Here is a 7,330-nt window from a genome sequence, read left to right on the forward strand (position 1 = left end):
GGGTTTCACCATGTTGACCAGGATGGTCTCGATCTCTTGACCTCGTGATCCACCCGCCTCGGCCTCCCACAGTGCTGGGATTACAGGCTTGAGCCACCGCGCCCGGCCAATGTACTTCATTTCAAGGAGAATCACTCGAAACCTGGAGGTGGAGGTTGCAGCGAACGGAGATTGCACCAATGCACTCTAGCCTAGGCAACCGAGAGAGACTGAAAAAAATTAGGCCAGGTGTGGTGGCTCACGCCTGTCATCCCAGCGCCTTGGGAGGCCAAGGTCGGTGGATCACTTGAGGTGAGGAGTTCGAGACCAGCGTGGCCAACATGGTGAAGCTCCGTCTCTACTAAAAGTTTAAAAATTAGCCGGGTGTGGTGGCACACACCTGTAGTCCCGTGCAAGTGATCCACCCGCCTTGGCCTCCCAAAGTGCTGGGATTGCAGGCATGAGCCACCGTGCCCAGCCAAATGTTTGAATGTTACTCTGCAGTCAGTGGGGCTCTTGGAAGGGTTACAGGCAGGAGCGGGACCTGGTCAGATGTGTGTTCTGAAAAGACCCCTCGCTGTGTGTAGAGAATGAACTGGCTGCACATGTGTGTGGGCTGGAGGGGGAGACAGGAGATGAGGGCGTGCGGGGAGGCAGAGGGCTGGAGCACAGAGGATGGATTTGAGCATGGTGACTTGCCTTGGGGACCATGGGGACTGGACGAGGAGGGGGAATCCTGGGCATGTAGGGGAACCATCACATTCGTGGGCACATGGGGGAGGAAGCTGGGGGCTGGGCAGAATGTTCACTTTGAAATGATTAATTTGGGGTGATTGGGAGACACCCACAGTAGAATATCCTCCTTCACTGAGGCCCCCAAAAGGCAGTATCTGTGTGTCTTTTCCTTTCTGAAAGCCCTTCCATTCCCAGGGGGCAACTCTAAATGTACCAGAAAACCTCCCACAATTAGACCTCACCCAGACATTGAACCTCCCTCTGCTCAGCTCATTCATAAAGTGCCTCTGGCATTTAGGTGTCTTCTAATCTCATTTTCTCTGCTTGTTAATGGACCCACTGAGGCAGTCCTCCTGGGAGAGAGAGAAAGATTTCATTTGTCTGGGGTGAGGAGGGAGACAGGGGTTGCCAAAGCTAATGAGGAATCAATGCCTTGTAATTGCTAATTAAATGAGCCTGGCTCTCTCCTGGGGCTATGAGTTGGCTGGCCGACCCTTAAGTGTCCACAAATTCAATTATGCTTCCCCAATAAACACCTGCAGTAACCGTTGCCCTTCGGTATCTCTCTGGGGGAGACCTAGAAGAAGGATCTTCCTGTGTGTGCCGAGGCCATACAGTCATTTATTGATTGATGTATTGGTTTATTCTTTGGTGGCTTTATTGATTCAACACATGCTTATGGTATGCCCGCGGTGTGCTGGGCACTGGACCAGGCACTGGGGATGTAGCCGTGAAAATACAAACATTGTTTCTGCTCTCATGGAGCTCACAGGGTAACAGGGAGACAAATAGACATGTCACTAGATAACTTGAAAATAATTGGACTATGTGCTGGAGACACAATATCCCAGGTCTCTGAGAATGTCAGTACAGACTTCACATGGGAAATGGTGAGGCAATCAGGATCGTTTCCCTTGATGAAATGGAGCTTGCAGAAGAAGGCAGGCTCAGTTGCAGGGGTCTCTGGGTGGAGGTGGGGGAAGTGCATTCCAAGCTGCAGGAACAACAAAGCCAAAAACCGTGAGGCTGGAGAACAGGTACCATGTGGAGTTTGTGACTTGATTATGGCGTTGCAGAAAATTGGAAGTGAGTCTTTTTTAAATGTATTTATTTTTTATTGACATGAGATCTCTCTGTGTTGCCCAGGCTGGTCTCGAACTCCTGAGTTCAAGCCACCCTCCAACCTTGACCTCCCAAAGTGCTGGGATTACAAGTGTGAGCCATCACAGCTGGCCAACAGGATGAGCCTTCATGATGCGGTAAGTCACAAATTCACACTTGTCCTATCATTGGCCCGTGGCACTGATGGGTGGCAGACAGGAAAAGAATCTTTTCTGAAACTTTTTTTTTTTTTTCTTAAGACAGGGTCTTGTTCTGTTGCCCAATCTGGAGTGCGGCAGTGCAGTCACGGCTCACTGCAGCCTTGAACTCCCAGACTCAAGTGTTCCTCCCACCTCCCACATTAGTTGGGACGACAGGCATGTGTCACCTCACGCAGCTAATTTTAAAAAGCTTTTTTTTTTTTTTTCTTGTAGAGATGAGGGTTCACTATATTGCCGCCCAGGCTGGTCTCGAACTCCTGTGCTCAAGCAATCCTCCCATCTCATCCTCCCAAAATGTTAGGATTACAGGTATGAGCACCTAGCTCACTTCTGGAACGTTTACTGAAAAGTACCCTTAGGCTGGGTGTGGTGGCTCACACCTGTAATCCTGGGACTTTCAGAGGCTGAGGCAGGAGACCATGTCTCTAAAAAATAAATAAATAATTTTTTTGAGACAGAATCTCCCTTTGCCACCCTGGCTGGAGTGCAGTGGTGCAATCCTGGCTCCATGCAGCCTCTGCCTCCTGGGTCCAAGGGATTCTTATGCCTCAGCCTCCTGAGTAGCTGGGACTACGGGCGTGCGCCACAACGCCCAGCTAATTTTCATATTTTTAGGAGAAATGGAGTTTCACCACATTGTCCAGGCTGGTTTGGAACCCCTGACCTCAGGTGATCCACCTGCCTCTGCCTCCCAAAGTGCTGGATTACAGACATGAGCCATCGCACTCGGCCAAAAAAAAATGTTTTTTAATAGAGAAGTACCCTGAGAACCTTGGTCTAGGAAGGGTTTTAATGCCATTCCCTCACTAATTCCCCCAGGAAAGCGCTGTGAGGTGGTTCGAGGTCTTGGGTTTAGAGTCAGATGTTTTCTATCTCCAGGCTTGTGGGGGCGTACAAGTGATGTATGATCAACAACATACATGGTACATGGCTGTATGAGCACAGGATGTACGTCCTTGTTTGCTTCCCTCCCCTGCCCATGTCTGTATCCCCTAAAGTGAGCCAGCCCACCCTCCGAGTGGAAGCAATCCCTGCCCCAACCTCCCCAGTTCTCCCCCATTGGCCAGCTCATTTTAGGTGAAGGTCGATGGGAGTCTGCGCTGTGAGGCCGGCTGTGACTTGTTGTCATAGTACATCAGAACAACAAAATCACTAGTCTTCCACACAGCACTAGACCATAGCCACTCTAATCTTCTTCGCCATCCTCTGCCCCATATCTGAGACCCCTGTCCAGCTCCTCTTCCTCACCTGAGCCAATCTGTGACATGTGGGCTTCCTGCCTCTGTGCTGCCTCCCTGTTTTCCATTCCCGGTTCTCCTGGAGAGAGGCAGGGTCTGATCTCCAAGGGCCCACCTCCCACCCAGGCACAACAGAAACATGGGGCTTGGAGTTGGACTGATGGGACTGACTTACAGCTTCACTTTGGGCTGAGAGCCCCTGGGTTGGTTATTTTTCCACCTCTCTCCGGGCCTTGGCTTCCCCAAATGTCATGTGGGCATAGTAACACCCATATCCTACGGTTGAACATGGCGTGATATGATGTATGTAAAATGCTTGGCACAAGGTTTCTCACAGAAGTCTGGAAGGGATACCACAATATCATCTTGGCAGGCACCTGTTCCCCCAGCAGGGAGTTTTACCTGTTGAAAATTGCAGACTTGGGCCAGGCGGGGTGGTTCTCGTCTGTAATCCCAGCACTTTGGGAGGCTGAGGAGAGCGAATCACGAGGTCAAGAGGTCGAGATCAGCCTGGCCAACATGGTGAAACCCGTCTCTACTACACATACAAAAATTAGCTGGTTGTGATGGTGCGTGCCTGTTATCCCAGCTACTCGAGAGGTTGAGGCAGGGGAATCGCTTGAATCCGGGAGGCGGAGGTTGCTGTGAGCCGAGATAGCGCCACTGCATTCCAGCCTGGCTGACAGATCAAGACTCTTGTCTCAAAAAAAAAAAAAAGATAAAATTACAGACTTCTATGTGGACTTATCTGGAAAATACTTTGTTTAAAAATCCATTACATGAGGGGCGAGTCTCCAGAAATGCCTGGCACCTCAGACCACCCTCTCTCGTCCTCCTCCCCCAAAATCAGGGTCCAAGGGCTCTCCGGTTACCTGGAGGAGCTGTCCAGGGTCCTGGCCCCGAAACGGAGCCCGCTGGGAGCTGTCCTGAGCCCCGGTGCTGAAACAGGTAGCTGTTCTCTTCTCAGACCCCCGAGTGGCACTGTCCCGAGGCTTGGTGCTGAAATAAATAGCATTCTCCTCCGTCGGTCGGTGGAGAGCTGTCCCTGGTGCTGAAGAAAACTTGATTTTCCTCTCTCTCTTTCCGGTTCCCCCACCCCTCTTCGTTCTCGGTTCCTTCGATTCTTGGGAAACCCCACCCCCGCTCAATTTATTTCCCCTCCTGGCTTCTTCCAGGGGAGCTTCAGAATGGCAATGGGGGAGACACGGAGGGGTCGCAATTAGCACTGATGCCTGCTCCTCACCCTGTAACACGTCCCCAGAGCTTACCTCCCAAGCAGTCAGCCCCGCTGGTCTCTGCTTTCCAGACCGTCCAACTTCGCCATCTCTGTCCCTTTCTGCGAAAATATCTATGCGCCGACCTGCAAACCAGCCTCCTTCCCGGGATCCCACATCCTTCAGACCACCCCTCTTCCCACGCAGCTGTGGGCCTCCCTCTCTGTGTGCCTCACCTGCTTCCAGTCTTCTTGGCAGAGGCAGGTGTCCGGTGGTTGCTGAGGCGGGGAACTGCTCTTTTATGGGCTTCGGGGAAGGCGGAGTGCCAGGAATCCTAGGAGGGGCTTCCCCAACTGGCCAATGGGATTCCACCTCAGAACGAAGCTCCAAAGATTACCTCATAGGTTGTGGCCCACGCTTCAGAATAAAAGTCTGGCATCTGCCCAAAAACTGGGCTAGGGGATATTTGTGGATGGGGACGGAGCACTCATTGTGGACCACGGAGTCTCCCCACTAGCCCTGATCCCCTCCTGGGTTCCTGAGCTCCAAGTTGGAACAGGTGTCCTGACTGGTACCTGTTTCTTCTCATTCCCAGTTTTTGCTATTGCTGCTGGTTCAGGAAAGAAAAAGCTGGTTGGGCCGGGCGCAGTGGCTCACGCCTGTAATCCTAGCACTTTGGGAGGCCGAGGCGGGTGGATCACCTGAGGTCAGGAGTTCGAGACCAGTCTGACCAATGTGGTGAAACCCCGTCTCCTTAAAAAAATAAAAATAAAGTAAGAAAAGAAAAAGCTGGTAAACTGTTCTGGGGCAAAATAAGGGATGTAGAGAATATTAAAGTCCAGTTTCACCTAGGGCAACTGACGTCGGTGAAAATGGAGGGCTCACAAGACTCTGGAGCAGAAGTGGGACTTAAGCCTGAAGATTTTGATTCCTTAACTCAAAACCCAAATTATAAAATTCTGCTGTTTGTAGTGCTATACTGGGCAGGCTCTGAACCAAAAAACAAAGAAACTGGGGTTCAAATTCAGATTTTTCTTCTCCTTCCTTTGGGGCATTGGGCACAGTTGTGCCTCAGTTTCCTCAACTGTGAAGTGGTGATGACAGTAGAGGATTTGATGAGGAATTAATGACATGGTATAGATTGCATATTGGAAATAATCAGAGCAGGAGCTAGTTTTGCACTTGCCTCAGGTGCAAAATTTAAAGGGACACCAAAAAAACTCAAGAATCAAGATAAATAATATCTCAGGCCAGGTGCAATGGCTCATGCCTGTAATCCCAGCACTTTGGGAGGCCAAGGTGGAAGGATCACTTGAGGCCAGGAGTTCAACACCAGCCTGGGCAACATAGTGAGACCCCGTTTTTGAGGGGGGGGTGCCACCACCTGTGGTCCCAGCTACTTGGGAGGCTGAGGTGAGAGGATCACTTGAGCCCAGGAAGTCAAGGCTGCAGTGAGCTGTGACTGCACCACTGCACTCCAGCCAGAGTGACAGAGCAAGACACTGTCTCAAAAAAAAAATAATAATCCATGCAATGTTTTAAGAAATCTAAATGTATGCCCAAATCCACAATGAACAAAATATCAAAAATTTAAACAAAGACAGAACGAGCCTTTCTGACTTCCTTTTACCTGAAATCCCAATATGGCTGAGCATGGCACTAGCAATCATGTCTGCATATGGTAGGTTTTCTAATAATGCAGCTGTTATTCTTTCCTGAGCTATTCCACCCATTTATTTGCTCAACAAACTTTTGTTATGCTAGGCACTGGAGATAGATGAATTCAGCAACCAACCTTGCCTTTAGGGAGGGTATAGACATGAAAACTCTACTCACATGTGGGTATGGGCATTAGGCAGAAGGAACAGGTAGTATAAGGGCCCTGGCAGGGGTGGGGGAAAGAACAGGCCCTGGTGGGTGAGCAAGGGTAGAGGGGACAGGTGGGATATAAATCAGGGACATCTGGACAGGACCTGCTCATTCAGGCCAGGACCAAAGTGAAGTTCCTCAGATTGCACAGGAAAACCTGTCACCCTTTCTCTCTGCCCCTCCCTAAGCTTTTACTCTGTGCCAGGCTCAGCGTCAAACATTCTACCTGCTGAGTGTTCTGAAGGCCTCAGAGCAGTCCCATAAGATAGATTCCGGCCAGGCACAGTGGCTCACTGAGGCTGGAGTACAGTGGTGTGATCTCAACTCACTGCAACCTCCACCTCCTGGGTTCAAGAGATTCTTCTGCCTCAGCCTCCGAGTAGCTGAGACTACAGGCACCCACTACCATGCCTGCCTAATTTTTGTATTTTTAGTAGAGATGGAATTTCACTATGTTGGCCAGGCTGGTCTCGAACTCCTGACCTCAAGCAATCTGCCCACCTCGGCCTCCCAAAGTGCTGGGATTATAGGTGTGAGCCACCATGCCCAGCCTGGCTTCCTTCCCTCAGCAGAATATGCTAGAGAGCGATTCATGCTATTGCGTGAACACGGAGTTAGTTCCTTTATTTATTTATTTACTTTTGAGATGGAGTCTCACTCTGTCACCCAGGCTGGAGTGCAGTGGCATGATCTCGGCTCACTGCAACCTCCGCCTCCTGGGTTCAAGTGATTCTCCTGCCTCAGACTCCCGAGTAGCTGGGACTACAGGTGCGCGCCACCACACCCAGCTACTTTTTGCATTTTTAGCACAGACAGGGTTTCTCCATGTTGGCCAGGCTGGTCTCCAGCTCCTGACCTCTTGATCTGCCTGCCTCGGCCTCCCAAAGTGCTTGGATTACAGGCGTGAGCCACCGTGCCCGGCCCTCCTTTTCATTATCAAGTAGTATTCCATCATGTGGATGAGCTATGGCCT

At 50.7% G+C, this 7,330-nt stretch overlaps 2 long non-coding RNA genes across 4 annotated transcripts in view; both read right to left on the reverse strand.

Annotated features, from left to right (window-relative positions):
• LOC119471238 overlaps positions 1–212 on the reverse strand; it is a 4,291-nt gene extending 4,079 nt beyond the window's left edge. Inside the window, exon 1 of the long non-coding RNA XR_005200269.1 lies at positions 116–212. This is a non-coding gene — a long non-coding RNA (uncharacterized LOC119471238). The remainder of the gene's footprint in view (positions 1–115) is intronic.
• Positions 213–1,340: 1,128 nt separating this feature from the next.
• On the reverse strand, positions 1,341–5,095 carry LOC108304141. Of its 3 annotated transcripts, XR_005200258.1 has the most exons (7): positions 4,725–5,095; positions 4,543–4,610; positions 4,147–4,325; positions 3,677–3,809; positions 3,450–3,550; positions 3,285–3,353; positions 1,341–1,708 (listed from the first exon to the last, which is right to left on the reverse strand). It is a non-coding gene; the product is annotated as an uncharacterized LOC108304141 (long non-coding RNA). The 3 variants fall into 3 exon arrangements; XR_005200257.1 differs by lacking the exon at positions 3,677–3,809 and having other exon boundaries at positions 3,450–3,676; positions 4,725–5,090; XR_005200256.1 differs by lacking the exon at positions 3,677–3,809 and having other exon boundaries at positions 3,450–3,615; positions 4,725–5,077.
• Between the last annotated feature and the right edge of the window lie 2,235 nt (positions 5,096–7,330).

The sequence above is a fragment of the Cebus imitator genome, unplaced genomic scaffold, assembly GCF_001604975.1.
Source record: "Cebus imitator isolate Cc_AM_T3 unplaced genomic scaffold, Cebus_imitator-1.0 Scaffold53, whole genome shotgun sequence".
Taxonomy (NCBI): domain Eukaryota; kingdom Metazoa; phylum Chordata; class Mammalia; order Primates; family Cebidae; genus Cebus; species Cebus imitator.